Source organism: Euprymna scolopes, chromosome 6, assembly GCF_053919585.1.
Source record: "Euprymna scolopes isolate OS-2025 chromosome 6, ASM5391958v1, whole genome shotgun sequence".
In the NCBI taxonomy this organism is placed as follows: Eukaryota; Metazoa; Mollusca; class Cephalopoda; order Sepiida; family Sepiolidae; genus Euprymna; species Euprymna scolopes.
Window position 1 is genome coordinate 17,507,982 of NC_136487.1, and position 21,303 is coordinate 17,529,284.

General features: G+C 31.7%; 1 protein-coding gene across 2 annotated transcripts in view; it reads right to left on the reverse strand.

Moving 5' to 3' along the window:
• The window catches only part of LOC145277546 (hypoxia up-regulated protein 1-like), a 145,298-nt gene extending 136,299 nt beyond the window's left edge, over positions 1-8,999 (reverse strand). For both annotated transcript variants that reach the window (XM_080129017.1, XM_080129016.1), the window contains exon 1: positions 8,809-8,999. The gene's annotated coding sequence lies outside the window, so the exon portion shown is untranslated. The remainder of the gene's footprint in view (positions 1-8,808) is intronic.
• Positions 9,000-21,303: the final 12,304 nt, after the last annotated feature.

Sequence of the window (21,303 nt, forward strand, 5' to 3'; positions counted from 1 at the left end):
ATTGGAATGCTTATTCTATTCTCTTTTCATCAATGTAATTCTTTTAAAAATTGACCAACAAGTAGAAAAGATATGACTTCTTGAAGCACATTAGGTATGTAATATTGCCGATGTCCACGAAAATACAGCATACACTTGTAATGCTACATAGATTTGAAATCAGACGAGCACTTGCCATGAAAATCATGATAAAGCAGAGACAGACTCGCGACATCTCTTCTGTGGGAAAGAGGTTCCAGGGAAGAGAAAAAGGCATCCCCCACTAGGCTACGAAGTCTATTTTGAACTGTCAAGGCAGCATAAGCTGCTTCTAGCAGCTCCTGCCCAGATGTGGCAACAGTACTCCATTCTTGGACGTACTTGGCTCTTATACATGCAGAGAATTGCATCACCAGTGAGATATCTACTGGAACAGTAGAACGATCTCACCATTTTTCCAGCAGCCTTGGCAACAGATTTGATGTAAGTGTTCCATCTTAGATCAGAAGTAAAGGTCAAGCCCAGAAGTTTGTCAAAACATGGAGCCTCCTCAAGATGAGAACCATTCATTTTATTTGAGTATGACTTAAAAAATTGACAAGTATGTATTGAATCTAGCACTTAGAACAGGGCTTTCTAAATGTTGCAGGAGTATTTTTATGGCTTGTCAAAAGGGACTTACAAAACTATGTTAATAATTTACAGCTGCTCACATTTTTTTTTTTTGAGTAAATGTAATTGATTTACTTTAGTGGGACAAGCTAAAGATTTTACAAACCACAACAAAAGAGGTACGCTCATAAAACACCTGTCCTCATACAATTCTGTCTGCTGTATGAATAGCTTGTAAATCTATGAAGGAAAATACATTAAAGTTTTATTTGAAAATTGTCCAAGATTTACAGAAAAAATACTTTGTTTTTCATTTTTTTTTTTTAAATCGCTTCAGACAAGACATGAAGCTACTTGATGTAAGGAATTAAAAAAGGTAAAAAAATTAGCCAACAACAAGTATTATATGAATAGATTCAGACACAGAAAACGATTCTTTTCCCTTTGTCCAAAACATTGCTCATGGAATGTGAGGACTAAAGGACAAAATAAGTGAAGTGAGAGTTACACGGCTGCCGAAAGTAAATGCAAGGTCCATTTTTTACTCTTCCTAATCATTTTAGAGTAGAGATAAATCCTTTTCTTTGAAAAAAAAAAAAAAAAAAAAAAAAAAAAAAAAAAACTGGAATGACAAAGATGAACAAGTTAAACAAGGTTGGATTGTAGCTCCCTCGCTGGAGGAAGCAACTTTTGCATCCTTTGAGGTGACATCGTTTCTAGCAAATTCAAAAAAAGCCTCATAACATTAGAAAACAACTAGTGAATCAGCAGCAATTGCAATGGTGGAAACTTTGTGCAACAAATATTTATAAAAATCTTGAATCCGTAACATTCTTACAATATCATAAAATGTAGAATTAATCTTATTTTACAAGATTAAGTATCTCGGCTAATTTTATCACAAAAACAAAAAAAAGAAACTGGACACTTTTATTTAAAAAACTGATGAGTGGCCATTGATCCTGAATTGATGTTTTTTGTAAAGTACAAAGCAGAGGAGAGTTTAAAGAACCAACACTGAAAAAGATAAGTTTTCCCAAAAAATATAATCTAAAAAAAAGAAAGAAAAAAAAGAAAGAAAAAAAAGAAAGAAAAAGAAAAATAGATAAATAAAATGCACTGTTTGGTTATGTGCACTAATAGCATTCCAACAATAAGAAATTGTGAGTTTTCTTAAAACTGAGAATCCTGATGTTATAGCAATTCATCTGTTGCGCCGAGAAAAGCTGGTCTCTTCTTATCTGCAATGAGGCCTTCATGCAGATCAAAATGATGCTATACAAATAATGAATTCATGAATTTTCCATAAAATGTGTGAAAAGATGGGATAGCATCACAAAATTCTTGTTCCTTTGCTATCTAGATAAAAGATTCTGATAAGAATTCTGGAGTTAAAATATAAAACTGAAATTTTTCTCGATGAAAAACATACACTAATAGACCATTTTGAAGGAAATTAGCAAAGTTTGCTTAATTTAATGACATTGTTATGAATCGGAATGAACTTAATTCATACATGCATGATTAAATTCACACCGTGGTGGATGTTGGCCAAACTATTGTCCGAAGAATCTCCCGGGGGGGGGGGGAAATAAGTATATTACAGAAAATGTTGACTAAAAAAAATAAAAGAAAACAGCCGAACAAGGAATCAAGGAATGTTTACACTGAATGCAATTGAGATTGGAAGAGATATTCTAGGATTTCAATAAGAACTCTAAGAAAATAAAATGCAATACTAATGTTCAAAATTTTGAACTTAATTCAAATATAAACTAATTTGACTCAGAAGCCTTATTCAAGATCCACAGAAAATGAAATCAAATTTACCTACTGCCTGGTGATACAAGAGCTTGTAATTTAAGCTTTTTTTTTCACCTGTGCCTTTTAAAGAAGGAATACTAGATCAAGGCATAAAGTTCCAATCCATCTGAATACTGGTCATGCTGTGCATGATGAAGAGCAAAGTTACAAGATAATTAGTGCTCTTAACCACATTGTACTTGCAATTTGCTTAAGCTGGCTTTTTCTTCAAATTATACTTTTTCAGATTCCGGACTAACGGACACACACCACTGAAAACATAGGTCTCTCTCCAATAAATTGGGGGATCAACAATTTATGAAAATGATCTCGTAAAAATGATTACAACTAAAAATAGAACTTATCAAGTTTTATCGTATATTTGAAGTATTAAAGTTGGAATACAAATTGATTTATCTCCCTTACTTTTTTCAAACTCCAACAATGGAAAAAATGAAAAAATCTCAGACTACAGTCTCTTTTTTTTAGAAAAACAGATCTAGCACTTCTACTGGATCAGTTATTGTATATCTTGGAATATATACTAATTTTGACATAACACATAACTACATACTCGCGTTTTTACCTGAAATGCATTAGTTTTAGAATTCACTATTCTGCATAAGCACCAAACATCCTTACTAAATAGTTACAAAAACCAGTTTCAGAGAAAATGATTTCCACTAAATCAGTTAGCATGTACAAAGAGTTGTAGACTACATGCCACTGTAGTTGTTGCTATGGTATTCATCTTGCTGAGGTTGAACCAGCTCCTACCTTGGCTTGTGCTGCATCCTGAAACATGACTCATACATGCCAGTCCTGGGCAAGGTTGCATGAAGTAGCTTACTAATCACAATTCCAATGTAAAAGGCCAACCATCTGTGGACCAGAGAGCTAAGTCCTTGATGGTTGATGTCCAGCTTCACAATTTTCCATGGGCATACTTGCATTACATTGCAAATTAGTTCTAGGTGACAAATTGTATATCTAAATTATCAAAAACATCACTACAACAGAGTAGATGGCAACAGATATCAGGTTGAGGTGTTGGCAAAGACTAGTTGGTCAACTCATTGACAAGACAAAATGTGGCAGTTACTCATTGTCAAAGAATTCCTACTTTTACCCATTGGCCATCGTCATTGGCCATATTGGAGGTTCGAGCAGAAGACAGATTGATAGACACACCTTTTCAGATTATTCAACAGTCCCATTAACAAGGACTATTGGAGGATCATAAAGGTGGATCGAGCAATCCCAACTTAATGAGCAACCTCTGTCACTTCCAACCTAGGTGAAACAATGATGGACCTTAGGAACACAAATAGTGTACTTCAGATTCCCACTCGCCTTTTTGGCAAGATATTTTCAAATGTTTGACAGTTTGGGGAATAGAAAAAAAAAAAGCAGTTTTAATCTTTTAATCTTTGGAGCATGTCAGCATCACTTAGGATAGAACAAGACCAATTAGAATGGTTTTGTGTTTGGAGCATCTGCTAATACAAATACTCTGCCGAAATTTATTGCTATGTGCATCAAACACTCCCAAAATGTATTTAATAGTTGCAATATTTTAGTTTATACCAGATTATTAATTGTATAGAAATAAATGAAAGTAAACCACAATGCATTCTACTCAACTCTAGAAAAAGAAAATATAATTATGTCTCACTTGTGCAACGCATTTAGAAATGATACAAACCAGTTGTATTATCTTATTACATAAATACTATCGTCTTAAAATTATTCTTTGGATGTTAAAGTTTTTAGCAGAAAGAATAATTTCCATGAACAGAGTTTCTTTCCAAAAACTTCCCATCTGTGGAACAAATTACCATGGGACTATTCCCCTGCAGACTACATGGTTGTCTCCAAATCAAAACCAAAAGACAGCAATAATAAGTTATTAAATTTACCAAATTTTCATTACTAATGATTACTATATTGACCAACTTCTACTGTACACTCTTTAACCCTTATCCTTGAGTGGCCTCTGGGCCTTGATAATGTGGTGATGCCTTTGTAAAAAAAAAAAAAAAAAAAAAAAAAAAAAAAAGTCAAGTACGATGACCATTAGGCCAGCTTGATAATCTTTAAAAAGTGTTTTCAAACCTACTTATTCTTAACATAAGGAAGCTGTCATATGTGAACGATTCATACATGCACATTCGTGAAACAGTTAACAAACAGATAAAAATCCAATGACCCCCCCCATGTACCAATCTTTCAATTTTTACCCCTTAGCAGCTCTTTTTTCCAAATGAAAATCGATTAAGTTTTCCACATGCCTGAATACGTTATATACCAAATTTCAATCCTGTAAATAAAAAATTTGTTGAGTATATAGGTTGAGAAGTGTCCTCAAACACACATTTTCACTTTTAGAGATATATAGATATAAAAACGGTTATCTTCCTCATGACTTAAACTTCCATACTTTTTCTATACAAGTTTAAAACGGGCAAACAAAAATCAGAAACAAAAATCACTTCACTATATCATGGTCTAGTACAACTAATATATATTAGTCACTGTCCAAAGACATTTTGTGACCTCGGGTGTTACAAGGTCTATATTTTTATGAAGCCATTGGCTACTTCTACATTTGATGTTATAATTTGACATCTTCCTACACCTTTTACTTGTTTTTATGGATCTTTTTTTGACGTCATTTCCTTGTGATGTCATCCATTGTGCCTGGAGACAAGAGCCACTGTCAGTTTTTAGGGACTCAAGAATTAAAAGAAATATTGAAATAAGAAATCAGAGGAGCAAATAATGAACATTAAAAGGGAAAGGTTGAAAATAAAAAGTAAAATAAAGTAGCAATATTATCATAAACCAGCCTCCTCGAGTTTAGAGTGCGAAAATTGATTAATGCAGTGAAACTCCACTCAATTTCAACTTGTGATATCTCATTTATTCTGGCGGTAATTTTTCTAAAATTTGCATCCAAATAAAAGCCACCTTTTTCTCTTTATCAATGTCCAATTTTTCTTGTGTCATGGTTTTCTTATTTTTTTTTTTTTTTTTCAGACTACTGAACATTAGTTTACTAATTTTGGTGACAAGTGATTTATTTTTTATGTGAAAAAAAAAATGCTGATGTTTTAAATTTGATGTTGACAATATTGTGTGTCCCTACGGATTAATATACTCCCATCTTAAAGAAAAGGGACTACTCATCAATATGGCGATCTTAATATAACAGATTTTCTTTCACAAAAGATTTCTCCTCTAACTGAAGGGATGAACGAACGAATGCTATCATAATGGATGAGGTAATAATAACAAAACAGTTTCGAATAGAAGAAATTAGGTTGGAAGGGATGGGGGTACTTGACGAGGTTCAACGGGTACAAGAATTTGGAGATTTCTTCCCTTTGGTTATGAAAGGACCCAGGGGACTAGGTTCAATCTCTCTCACCTCATAGCCAGGTAGGGTAGGTACAGGAGGATACCTGAGGCTATTTTCATTTTATGTTATATATATGTTTAAAAAAAATTAAATACTTTCGTGTGTGTGTGTGTGTGTGTGTGTGTGTGTGTGGTCTTCAGCGCGCATGCGCGTTGCGTTCATAATGCCAGGGAGACCCCAATATTGACTAATAGTTTAAGATTATTCACCAAGAATAAATCATGTTTACATTTTTTTATAGAATATTCTACAATTCATTTTAGTTTTCGTATTTTATTTTTGATTTCAAATACTCGGTTTTTATTTATAAAATTAGCAAAAAAGATCGCGCGCGCGCAAGCGTGCGTCTGTTTCTAAACTTTAATACATATCGATTTTTTAAGTTTTTTTTTTGTTTTTTTTGTATTTACTGTCAAAACGATTGGTGCAGACGGACAATTATTTTTGTATAAATCATCCACCCGGAGGACGCCGGGTAAATACAGCTCGTAGTAAAAAGGAATAACTGTCTTTATGTTACGTATGGACGAGAAACACACAGACACGAGATCTGTCACATCCAAGAGTTGGAATTTATCGAAATGAATTAAATTTTGTAATTTTGAAGCATGAAAAAAATATAACGGAAGTACAATAGAAAATGATTCATTTGTAATTTTAGGATATTTTTAAAAAATTTCTTTCTGTTATTATCAATAATGTTAGCCGATATATAAACAGTAGTAGTAAACAGTATGGAATCAGGAGCAAGTTTTGATTTTATGGCAAATCAAAGAATGTAGGCAATTCTAATCCCAAGAAAAAAAAAAAAAAAAAGATTTAAAGATCTAAACATCCGCGATGACATCTTGAAGTCAAAAAGTACATTTCCACGCACACGCACGCGCGGTACGTTTAAGCCTTTAAGGACTAAAAAGTGTGCGTGTTCTTTTATAGAATTGTGGCGCGTGTCAGAAATACTGATTTTCTTTCGAACAACATAACGAAATCAAAATACTAGCTATAAATTTCGAATTGAAGCTTAAAGGTTCAAAATCACTTTACAACTTATCCTAATTACAGATTAAAAATAAATATTTACAAAAAAAAAATATTAGGATAGCTGTAAACAATTCGAAAGTGATTTTGAAGCTTTTAGTCTGTCGTTTCGAAATTAGTTTCTAACTTTAGCCAAAGTGGGGGGGAAACCTTTTTCGGCCATGGCATTTCAAAGCTGAATGCTTTGCATCAAAAGAGGAGAAAAGCCGGCATTATTCAGATATAAGGCTATACAAACAAAAGCATACTCAAGAACATTTACATTAGAAATGAAAAACTATATTTTAAAAAAGTGAAATATTTAGAATTCCATGTGTACTTATTCAGTGAAATGTTATTTTAAAGTTTATGGAAATGTGTTTATTCAATTATATTTCATTTTTTATTTATATCAATCCTTTAATTTATGAGGCTCGATGTAACTCCAGAGCATATGCAAATAAATGAAAAAAATCTATATTTCAAATTTCAAAATATTGACCATCTCACCGTTTATTTCTTTAAGTATGTTGACATGCACAATTCTTGACAGTAACGGTTTCGTAGCGCAGAAATCAGTCATCTAGATTCAAGTATATATATATATATATATATATATATATATATATATATATATATATAATTAAACACACGTTCCTAAACCAAAGGTAAATAATACCACTAGATTTAGTTACCCTGGTTTACTTTCATATTTGCTTCGACACTCCTTCCGAAAAAAAAAAATTATATAATCGAACCAAGTTGTTATTAAAATTATAACTTAATTCGAATAAGGTCATTTTTAATCTTTATCGGATTTAAATAGCTTTCAAAACTTTCGATACACGAGGACTTCCTTCGAAGTCTAAAGTAAAAAATGACTTTCTATTAAACAGCTTAAATGCTTTCAAATTCCTTTAAAGTTTTGCAAAGTACTCCCCCCCCTCCTCCGGTTATTAACACGTTAAAGCGTGTATTTTTTTTTAACGAATAAACTCAAACGCACTATGGTGGATTTAATTTCGTAATTAAATCATTTACTTGAAGAGAATTTAAATTTTTGATTCCAATAAATAATCGATTGATAATCGGCCATAAGATCCTTTCGATCAATTTTAGTAAAATTTTTGTAAAATTATTTTACCAAAATGAAATTTTTTAAATATTAATTCTTAGGAAAAACGGACATATACGATAGTTTGATTGATACAGGGATTAGGAAAGGATTAATTGCCTAATCAGATTAAAAACAGATTTAATGTAATGTCTTTATTTTAAGAATTGGATTAAATAAACAAATAATGGTACTAAAAGCCAAAATAAATTTACAAACATTGTTAGGGTCTATCTGGTGAAATGTTCAGAATTTCATGTGTACAATCCATTATATTTAGTGAAATTTTATTTATTTTAAAGTTCATAAACGGATGCATAATAAATAATATACTTGGTGAACCAAGTGCAAGAGAAATAGAAACAATTGCACGTCAAGTGACGGTCAGAATCTTTAAAAGATCTCTCGATTTGGAATGTATGAAATAGCGAGTGAATGTTTGGCATCCACTAGGATGCCTCATCCTCAGCTACAACAAAATAAGAAAATTGAAAAATAAATTTTAAAAAATGATTTGCTTTAAAAGAAAAAAGTTAAGTTTTAATTTATTATTCGAAAAATGTGATTACAGTAAAGGTGTTTTGGTTTATTTCGTTTTTTGTTTTCTTTTCATAAGCAAATACATTTTAAATTATAAAAAAAAAGCCGGTTCGACAAAGCAATAAAATAAAATAAAAATTATAGGAAGAAACAATAAATACAGGTATTATTGATTTCCTATAAAACTAAGTTAAAATCACAACAACGAAAAGACAATTTTTACATATTTTTTTTTTTTTAAAACACTGTCTTGAAGATTTTCCACAAGGAAAATGAATACTTGGATAATCCGTGTAGAAAATATACTTTTCATTCCACTCACCTTTAGGGAGTCTGTTCTGGTAAATTACCGTTTATTTAATGGTCAAAATAAAAAAGGGGGAAGAACCGTCTCCAAGATTCCGGCTTTCAGGGTGAAAATAGCGTCCAGCCCTGCCCGAGAAGTCAACTCGTCGGTGTGTATGCTGAATTTAAAAGAGTCGAACATCCCATTCATGTGGCGCATTCCGATTGGTCAATCCATTCCAGAGCCGGCAGACGTCACGCTGAAACCTGAACTACGGAACGCCAAAAGTGAAACATTCTCTTTGTTTATGTTTCCCTATCATGCCAATTTGTGTTACAGTTATAATCATCGTTTTTCGAGATTATTATGACGTTAGAAATGATGAAGTAACAAAATGATGACGTCACATGTAAAAAAAAACAAAAACAAAAAACATAGATGACCAGTGACCTCAGGTGTCACAAGTTTTCTATGTAGATAGTAATTATATATATGTATATTATTTTAAAAATACAATTATCGCCTGACATGTATTTTGTCATCTTCGACTCATCAGAGTGGCTGAATCTAGCGAGATTCGAAATCAGGACCCGGGTTTAAGAAGCCTAAGCCTCTCCCACTGAACTATCTCGCAGGATAGCTAATTTGTCGCATATTTACGTAGATGTTGTTTGTTTGTTTTTGTTAACGATACTTACTGAATGAATCAATTATTTATATGGAAGCACAATTTTACCTAAATGCGAGTTGAGAATAATTTTCCCTTTGACCAGTTTGGTACCCCCAAATGGAGAACGACATATATATTATTTTTTAAATATAATTATCCACTGACACGTGTTTGTATTTTTTCAGATATTACAATTGTTTCGACATAAACCAGACAATTTTAAATTTTATGTTATTTAAAAATTTTCAGAGTTACATCTTATCAGATATGTTTGAAAAAAAATACAAAGTTTGTACTATCTTGACACATTTTCATTCCGTTAAAATTACATCAGGCAATGATTACCACCGCCTTGTGTTTTTAACATGTCCACCACCTGTGGACATATAATATATATATATATATATATATATATATATATATATATATATATATATATATATAGTTAGTAATTTATAAAATATATAAGCTACACTGAATATTCTGCGTTTCATCATATATAAATTACTATATACATATATATATATATATATATATATATATATATATATATATATATATATATAGTAATTTATATATTTTATAAATTACTAACTAGCTCTACCTACGTATTGAGCACTTTTGAAGTAAATACTTAAAGTTTACGCATAAATCTATACTTTCGTATATTAAATTTATGTGAGTAAATGAAGTAGTTATATATATATATATATATATATATATATATATATATATATATATATATATATATATATATATATATATATATATAAAATATAATATTTTGTCTTCAAGTTATCCTTCTTCCCATCCTCCATCTGATATAGTTAATAATCCAATATACCACTCGAGCAGCCACTCCATCTACAATCATACAACTAGCAATAATAATAATAATAATAATAATAATATTTCTCCTAACAGCCACCCTAACACTAACAACACTCATTGTCCCTCCAAAATAGTCCTCGTGCAATCATTGTCCCACAATTTGTTGAACACAATGAACAAAATTCAAACTATTTACTAATACAAATCAGCAAATTAATATTAATATCAGACCTCAAGCTTTTAATAAAGTACATACATATATCGGCGCTATTTCAACATTAATTAAGAAAAGAATATCAAACCACATTTCTTCTTTTAACAACCATAATTCTAGTAATAACCAAGGAACTTCCCTAACCACTTTAATTAAAAAACTTAACTCTAATAATACACCCTTCTCAATCAAATGGACTATCATATAAAAAGGTAAGTCTTATACTCCAGGCTCTAAGTCATGTCGCCTCTGCACAACCAAAGCTTTAACTATAATTACTTCCCCTCAAAGTAACAATATAATAAATTCTAAAAACAAACTGATCTTTTTCTGTAAACATAAGTCCAAATTTAATTATGGTAATTTTGAAATTACATAGTTATTACTTTAAACTTTCTGATATATATAATTTTTCTTTAACATTATCGTTTTTTTTCTACATACTTTCTTAATATTTTATAACTTAATAATCCTTTATTTTAATTTTTTATTTTTTATTTCTTCTTTGCTTGGCCGTTTTTTTATCTGCAATTTCTATTTTACTCTTTAAATATTCCTATCTACCTAATATATCAATACCTACACATTCATATCCTGTATGTATATTTACTTATATACTTGCATTTACTTACATACTTGCTTTATCCGGAATTTGCAGATACCGGCCATCCTCCCCTCTTAATTTTTTTTTTTAATTTTATGTTTTATTTTTTATTTTTTATTTATTAATTTATTTATTTATTAATTTATTTATTTTTTTCCATTTAGTGTCTTTTAATAACTCTTGCTGACATTTTTTTAAGTAATAACATGTACATTTCAGTAGACCTCTTTTTTTTTGCCTTATATTTTTTGCGCCTTTTAACGTCATTTTGTCTGGGTCATTTTGACATTTGCTTTTCTATTTTATATTTAATTCTATCACCATTAAATCTTTTTTATCATCTTCTTCACTAATTTTTCTTAATTACACTTTGTCTCAGCAGCCGTGTTAAGCGCATACCTCATTTTTCTTTTATTAATATTACTGGAATTTTTTCCCCCTTTTCCTTGTACATATTTGTGAATTATTCCACGGAATTCGGCCTTTTGGATTATTTTGGACCATCTTCCAATTAGGTGATTTCCTTGGATTTTACTTGTGTGAATGGAAATTTAATTAACTTTCTGGGATTTACATTTTTGGATTTTACCGTCATTGGATACTTTACCTTTCACCAGACTATCCATTCACGTGAAATCACCTTTTTCTTCACCATATTCCCTCTGCTTTACTTTTTGTTATCAAGTAAGATCTTTGACTTACTTGCAGTTTCATCAAATACTTTTGTATGCAAAATCCGATCCCGCATTTTGCTAATTCCTACCCTCTGATGAGAAGGAAAATATTTCTTCGAAACTCCGCGGATTAAGGACTATCCACTTATTAAGTGTTTCCTTTTTTGATTAAATATGTTTTTAACTCTTTTTAAAGTGTTTTTTAACGTTTTATTAACTATTTGCTCTTATATATATATATATATATATATATATATATATATATATATATATATATATATATATATATAAAGGAGATTAGAACAATTTTTTAAATTTTTAAATTTTAAATTATAAATCACATTAGTTTACATTCGTAATACCCTTCCCCTGACTAGAGAAACAAACCTAGAAACGGATGATCAAGCCTTTATGTGCTTTAGACTAATCATGCAACACAACATTAGCTACTTTTACTTTCTCTACCGCTCTCCTTCGACCCAAGACTGCACCATAATAAACAAAGTATCTGACAGCATAGACACAGCACTCTCTTTCGACACTAGCGCCCAAGTACATGTATTTGGTGACTTTAATGTCCATCACAAAAACTGGCTTGGATTCTCTACTTATACAGATGCAGCAGGCAGCGCAACTCATAGCTTCTCTGTATCTCACTCCCTATCGCAAATTGTTACTTTTCCAACCCGCTTCCCTGATCAGGAAGAACAACACGCATCACTATTAGATCTGTTTTTGACCACAATTCCTGATGATTGTGTAACGAAAGCCGACAGCCCACTTGGGAACGCTGATCATGCGGTAATAATGGTTGAAATCGCCCTAAACTCTAGACCCAAAACTGAAGAGCCAGTGCTCAAAACAACGAGATATTATAAAAAGGCTGACTGGGAAGCTATCAGAGATCTTATCAGAGACGCCTCATGGGGAAATATTTTTTCTCTTCCCGCTGAACAGTGTGCAACTGAGACCACTGAATGGTTCAAAACTGCAATCGAAGCGCATGTTCCCATGCGGAAATTCTATAGCAAGCCCCACTCTCTCCAATGGTTTACTTCGACTTGCGCAACTGCCATTGCTCAAAGGCAGCATGCATTCCGAAGGTTTAACCGACATAAGTCCAGTTCAAACAGACAAAAGTACATAGAAGCTAGAAGTAACGTTAAGAAAGAAATAGCGACAGCTAAGAGGGAATTTACGGAAACCACTAAAAAACGCATCGAAGCACAAAAATTAGGAACTCGTGACTTCTGGAAAATCTATAACAGTGTGGTAAATAATGGGCAATCAACGATTCCCCCACTAACCAACAATCACGAGGTTCTTTGCTCAGCAACCGAGAAGGCTAACATGCTTGCCAGTCGGTTTGCCTCCAACTCTACACTGGACCCTTTAAACCACCCCCTACCTGACTTTCCTATGCGGACAGACGCCAAGCTAGACGATCTGGAAATCACCCCTGCTCAGGTGCATGCTATCATAAAAAACCTTGACACTTCCAAAGCATGTGGACCCGACCTCATCCCAGCTGTGCTATTAAAAAAGTGCTCAGCCGAAGTAGCTCCAGTTCTCTCCAAACTCTACAACAAATGCCTTAATGAATCTTGCTTTCCGAGCTGCTGGAAAACTGCTTCTGTGGTACCAGTATTCAAGAATTCTGGCGAAAGAACTGACCCATTAAATTATCGCCCTATTAGCCTCCTCCCACTTTTTGCCAAAATATTTGAGACCTTAATTAACCATGCTCTAGTCCAGCACCTTACAGATGCTAAACTTCTGACCGACCATCAATATGGATTTAGACAAGCCCGTTCCACGGCAGACATCCTCACTGTAATCTCTGAACGCATATACCATTCACTGGACAAAGCGGGAGAGGGCAGAGCGGTAGCTCTAGATATATCTAAGGCTTTTGACAGGGTATGGCATGAGGGTCTCCTCAGGAAGATTAGATCTTACGGTATCACTGGTAGAATACTTAACATAATTAAATCCTTCTTAGATAAGAGAAAAATCCAGGTTGTCCTCGACGGTCGTACGTCTAAACAATATAATATAAATGCCGGAGTGCCCCAGGGATCTATCCTTGGTCCTCTGCTGTTCCTGATATTCATAAATGACCTCCCCGATAAAATTGCCTCTGAGATGGGTATATATGCTGATGACACCACACTCTATAGCAGGCACGACAGGAAAACAAATGAACATATATCTAAAGTAATGGCAGAAACACTAGAGGATGACCTCAAATCAGTAGTGGAATGGGGACAAAAATGGATGGTAACGTTCAATGCCACCAAGACAAAACTGGTTTCATTCAATAATTACAGGAAACCTTCTCTACCACCTATAGCAATGGCCAACAACTCTTTAGCTGAGAGTACGTCTTTCAAGCTCCTTGGCCTAACGTTCACAGGAAACATGAGCTGGAACAATTACATCGAGGGCATTTCCAGGGCCGCTGCGAGGAAGGTGGGCTCTCTCTACCGTGCTAGAAAACTTCTAAAACCCGAAAGTATCCTGTACCTCTATAAGGCCACTATTCGCCCATGTATGGAGTATTGCTGTCATATTTGGGCCGGTGCATCGGCTACTAGTCTCTCTCTCCTTGACAGGGTTCAAAAGAGAGTCGCAAATCTGATAGGCCCTAAACTGGCATCAAAACTTCAGCCTCTGTCCCATCGTCGAAACGTTGCATCCCTCTGCCTGTTCTACAAGTATTATAATGGTGAATGCTCTGAAGAACTGCAAGCACTTGTGCCCCCACGACGTGAACACCCTTGACAGACCCGACAAGCTGCAAAATCCCACCTCCACACTGTAGAGATCACTAGATGTAAAAGATCTTTCTACTCCAGTAGTTTCTTCCCCAGAACTGCTAGACTTTGGAATTCCATTCCAGGTCACTGCTTCCCCAACTGTACTGACATGCATAAGTTCAAATGCAACGTGAACCAACATCTCGCTGCCCTAATCCCTACATAGTGCCCCAGTAGATGTTTCCCCTGATAGTAGCCCCCTACACCAAAGTGGCAATGTGCCTTGTTTGGGGTGAAAATGTAATAAAAAAAAAAAAAAAAAAATATATATATATATATATATATATATATATAGAGAGAGAAAGAGAGAGAGAGACAGAGACAGACAGACAGACAGACAGACAGAGACAGAGACAGACAGACAGAAAAAGAGAGACAGAGAAAAGGAACAAACTGACGTTTCGTCTTTATTGTAAGACTTCTTCCTGATGAATGAAATTAAGAAAATAAAATATCAGTACAATATTTGAAAATATATTTTTGTTATAATGAAATATATGAGTATGTGCATGTTTTTAGGATAAATTAGATAATATTAAAAACAAATTCAACTCAGGCAAACCCTCCACAAAGTTCACCTACGAAACAGAAAACAATCACTCATTACCTTTTGTAGACATACTTATTGTAAAATCCAATAATAAACTATCCTTCAAAGTTCACCACAAAACTACACACAAAAATGATTACATACATTTCTACTCACACCATAATAACAAAATAAAAACAGATATGATAATTGGTTTCTACCTACGTGCATTCAGAATTTGCAGTCCAGAATATCTGGATGAAGAATTCAAATATCTCACAAATACTTTGAAAACTTGCAGTATCCCACATATTTTATATTAAATGAAAAGAAAAAAAGCTAAACAAATATTTTCCAGAATAACTAAGCAAAAATCATACACACGAGACACTTCTCTCTTAAACAGACATCTTTTATCTACACACGCCAATAATGCAATAATTTGCAACACTCTAAACAAATTAGGAATTCTAATAATACAAACCACATCACCAACTATAAAACAAACATTAAAAACAACAAAACATCTCCAAAACAAACCAATTTCCAATGCAGGTATAAACAATGTTCCTTGCCAAAATTGCCATCATATATACTTTGGTGATACCAAACGTAGATTAAAGAAAAGGCTCAATGAACATAAAAGAAATATAAGAAATAGCAATTCTCTGAATGCATTATTCTCTCATTCATTGAAGCATGATCATACTTTTAACTTCAAACAAGCAAAAATAGTTAAATTTATTTCAAATAAATCGCAACGGAGACTTCCTGAATTTGCGCTTATCGCAAATTCAAGAAGTCTCCACCGCAATTTATTTGAAATAAATTTAACTATTTTTGTTTCAATCACAATTAAACAACGTAGAAATTTCTATAATTTATTGCCATTAATATATAAACTCCTATCAAAAGAACATAATTTAATTTTAGATTTTTAGGTTAACTCTTTCACACCATAAAAAACACCATTTATAATAATTAATGCATACATACATACAATCAGTCAAAAATTACATAACAAAAATACATTTCATTTCAGTTACGCATCCATACTTGAATTATAATGGACATATCCATTCCAAAAAGAATATAAATTACATCATATCTTTTTAAATATATTAATGGTTATATAACGTTCAAAAAATCTTATTCATTTTCACAACGCTATACCTTCTTGAATTTCCAACAAATTTTTTCATTCTGAAATAGAACAAAGTCATAAATTTCATTACAACAAGAATATATTTTCAAATATTGTACTGGTATTTTATTTTCTTAATTTCATTCACATAGAAAAAGTCTTACAATAAAGACGAAACATTGATGGACATATAACTTGATTTGTTCCTTTTTATCTCTCTATCTCATGAGAATACTATTTTTATTATTTTCATCATATATATATATATATATATATATATGTATATATATATATATATATATATATATATATATATATATATATATATATATATATACTAGACGTGTGGATTCTGAGTGTCTACAGGGTCGTTCTAAAACTAAAGCTTCCTATTTTTTAACTCAAAGAGAAAACCGGGTTGGTAATATTAAAATGAGCGACCTTTTGTGCTCCAGAAATTATTTTTCTACATGGTCATCACCATTTTCAATCCGCTTTTGCCAGTGATGAACGATGGCTATGCATGGGCATTCATATTGCACTTTGTTATACAGGGGTCATTCCAAAATTAAAGCCTCCTATATATTTTTAACTCAAAAAGTTGAAGAGTTACGAAGACGGGAGTGGTGCCATTAAAACAAGCGATCTTTTGTGCCCCAGGATTTATTTTTCTACATAGTCACCATCATTCTCAATCCACTTCAATGATGCTTCTCTGCTTCTGATGCACATCCATGATAAGGGTTGCTTTCTTAGAGTCTCACACCATCAATATCTGCAACAGAGAGATAAAACTTTCAGGATTTGAATGCACAATCTAAGTCATCATAACAATGCAATTTTCAATTCCCTCTAATCCATTCAGGAGGAATGAAAAATAGGAGGCATTACCTTTGGGACGCCCATCATAGTGCACTACTAAACTCTGTAAATCTTGCTTGTTTGTTTACTTGTCTTTGTGTACAGTGGATGACATCTCAAATTGGATAACGTCACAAAGGGAGTGATCTTTATAATTATAAAAATCTGTGGGCCATCCGGGCGTACTTGCTTGCTTGTTTGCTTGAATCTTGTAATAAATAACTTTACCAAGAATTCTTCATAAGTTTTAGTTTCGGTTTTGATTATAGCTGATAGACTCACATATTTATTTTTACTTTTCACACAGGCGTGTTAGATTCATTGGTTAAAAATATGTTGAGTTAACAGGTTCGTGTGAAAACTTCCTTGCTTTGGCGAGTGAGAAGTAAAGCGACTCCAAATGAAGTGGAGAAGAAAAAAAGTAGCAATTAAAGCTATTTGCTTTTTAGCATTCATTAAAATCACTTCTATAACGTCATTTTTTAAAACTGAAGTATTATGTACCTACAAAATATTTTATGTAAATATTTTCAGTATTTACTTCTGTAATGCTCAATACATAAGAAGAGCTAAGTAGTAATTTTGGAAAATCTATATAGCAACCAATGAGGATGAAATGTAAAAAAAAATCTGTGTAGCTTAATTGGCATATAAATTTTAAAAACTAACTCAAAATAATGCGATAATTTTTAGGTAATAATTTTTTTCAATCATGTTAAATCGGTTTCCTTAGACCAAAACATTTTACTCGTTGTAAAAAAGTGTTGCATGGCGCCAATGTATAGAATCAAACTTGATATTTCTTGACAATACACCAACAAAAGATACAATTACAATTGCAATTTCTTGACAATACAGCGATACATACAATTAGAATTGAAATTTCTTGACAATACAGCAATAGATACAATTACAAGTTCTTGACAATACAGCAAAAGGTACAATTACAATTGCAATTTCTTGACAATAATAGATACAATTACAATTTCTTGACAATTAAGCAATAGTTAGAATTACAATTTCTTCACAATTAAGCAATAGAAACAATTAAAATTTCTTGACAATAGAGCAATAGACGGAATAACAATTTCTTGACAATTCAGCAGTAGATACAATTACAAATTCCTGTACAATACAGCGTTAATTACAGTCATAATTTCTTTACAATACAGCAATAGATACAATTACAATATTTTGGAAATACAGCAATAGATAGAATTACAATTTATTTGCAATTCAGCAGTAGATTCAATTACAATATCTTTACAATGCAGCAATAGATACAATTACAATTTCTTGACAATACAGCAATAGATACAATTACAATATCTTTGTAATACAGCAATAGATACAATCACAATATCTTGACAATACAGCAATAGATACAATCACAATTTCTCGACAATTCAGCAATAGATACAAATGCAATTTCTGTACAATACAGCAATAGATACTATTACAAATTCTTGTCACTACAGCAATAATTACAATCACAATTTCTTGATAATTCAGCAATAGATACAATTACAATTTCTAGACAAGACAGCAACAGATACAATTACAATTGCAATTTCTTGATGATACTGCGATAGATAAAATTACAATTTCTTTACAATGCAGCAAATGATACAATTACAATTGCAATTTTTTAACAATATAACAATAGAAACAGTTACAATTTCTGGACGGTACAGCAATAGCTACAATTACAATTGCAATTTCTTGGCAACATTAGATATAATTACAATTTCTTGACAATAAACAATACATAAAATTACAATTTTATCACAATTAAGCAATAGATACAATTACAATTTCTTGACAATACAGCAAAAGACACAATCACAATTTTTTGAAAATTCAGTAGTTGATACAATTAAAAATTCCTTTACAATGAAGCGACAGATGCAATCATAATTTCTTCAAAATACAGCAATTGATACAATTACAATATCTTGACAATACAGCAATAGATACAATTACAATATCTTGACAATACAGCAATAGATACAATTACAATATCTTTGTAATACAGCAATAGATACAATTACAATTTCTTTACAATACAGCAATAGATACAATTACAATTTCTTTACAATACAGCAATAGATACAATTACAATTACAATTTCTTGACAATTAAGCTATAAATACAATTACAATATCTTTGTAATACAGCAATAGATACAATTACAATTTCTTTACAATACAGCAATAGATACAATTACAATTTCTTTACAATACAGCAATAGATACAATTACAATTGCAATTTCTTGACAATTAAGCTATAAATACAATTACAATATCTTTGTAATACAGCAATAGATACAATTACAATTTCTTTACAATACAGCAATAGATACAATTACAATTGCAATTTCTTGACAATTAAGCTATAAATACAATTACAATATCTTTGTAATACAGCAATAGATACAATTACAATTTCTTTGTAATACAGCAATAGATACAATTACAATTTCTTTACAATACAGCAATAGATACAATTACAATTGCAATTTCTTGACAATTAAGCTATAAATACAATTACAATTTCTTTGTAATACAGCAATAGATACAATTACAATTTCTTTGTAATACAGCAATAGATACAATTACAATTGCAATTTCTTGACAATACAGCAAAAGATACAATTATAATTTCTTTACAGTACAGCAATAGATACAATTACAATTGTAATTCTTGACAATAATAGATACAATTAGAATTTTTTGACAATAAAGCAAAAGATACAATTACAATTTTTTCACAATTAAGCAATAGAAACAATTACAATTTCTTGACAATATAGCGACAGATACAATTACAATTTCTTGACAATACAACATTAGATACAATTGCAATTGAAAATTTCTTGACAATACAGCAAAAGATACAATTGCAATTTCTTGACAATAATAGATACAATTACAATTGCAATTTCTTGACAATACAGCACTAGATACAATTAGAATTGCAATTTCTTGACAATAATAGATACAATTAGAATTTTTTTACAATTTGGTCAAGATCAAAGTGTAGTATCTGTTCTTCAGGTGCTGCACTTCCATTTCTTGTTCTCTTTCGGTGGAGGAGTAGTCCTTCACGACTGAGACAATTTTTTTTATTTTTGTACCTTTTCTCCACCTTAAAAAACGACCCTGGTGTCTAACTCTGTCCCGTGGGAGATATTGTAAATAGGGACAATAAAGCAAGAGATACAATCACAATCTTTTACAATTAAGCAATAGAAACAATTACAATTTCTTAACAATTCAGCAGTAGATAAAATTTCAAATTCCTGGACAATACAGCGATAATTACAATCATAATTTCTTTACAATACAGCAATAGTTATAATTACAATATCTTGACAATACAGCAATAGATACAATTACAATTTCTTGACAATACAGCAATAGATAGAATTACAAGTTCTTGACAAGACAGCAATAGATACAATTACAATTTCTTGACAATACAGCAATAGATACAATCACAATTTCTTGACAATTCAGTGATAAATACAATAACAATTTCCTGTGCAACACAGCAATAGATACAATCACAATTTTTTTTTAAATATGGTAATCGATACAATTACAATTTCTTGACAATACAGCGATAGATAGAATCACAATTTCTAGGCAATACAGCAATGATACAATCACCATTACAATTTCTGTACAATACAGCAATGATACAATCACCATTACAATTTCTGTACAATACAGCAATAGATACAATCACAATTACAATTTCTTGACAATACAGCAATAAAACAAAGAATACCAAACACGAGAATTTTGCTTAAGACAAAAAATAAACCAGTTTATTTCAACATAAACAATTGTACAATGGCAAATCGCTTGAATTTATTTTTAGCATTGCAGAAATGTAGATTATGAGTGTCTGATTTTCTCACGTCTTCAATGATGAAGGCCATGAATGGAAAATGGCTTCGCAGGTCGAGTTACTTCTCCAATAGTGATAGTCACGATGGTGGTAATGCCGCACAGAGGTTTGAAACAGGCTTGGAGACAGATTTCTTTGAGGAAAACAAACATTATATTTATTTGTGGATAATAATTACAGTAAGTTTTACAAAATGACTCCACAAAATATTGTTGTATATTGGTTTATATTTGAGGAGATGATATATTAAAACGTGTCATCTGTTATCT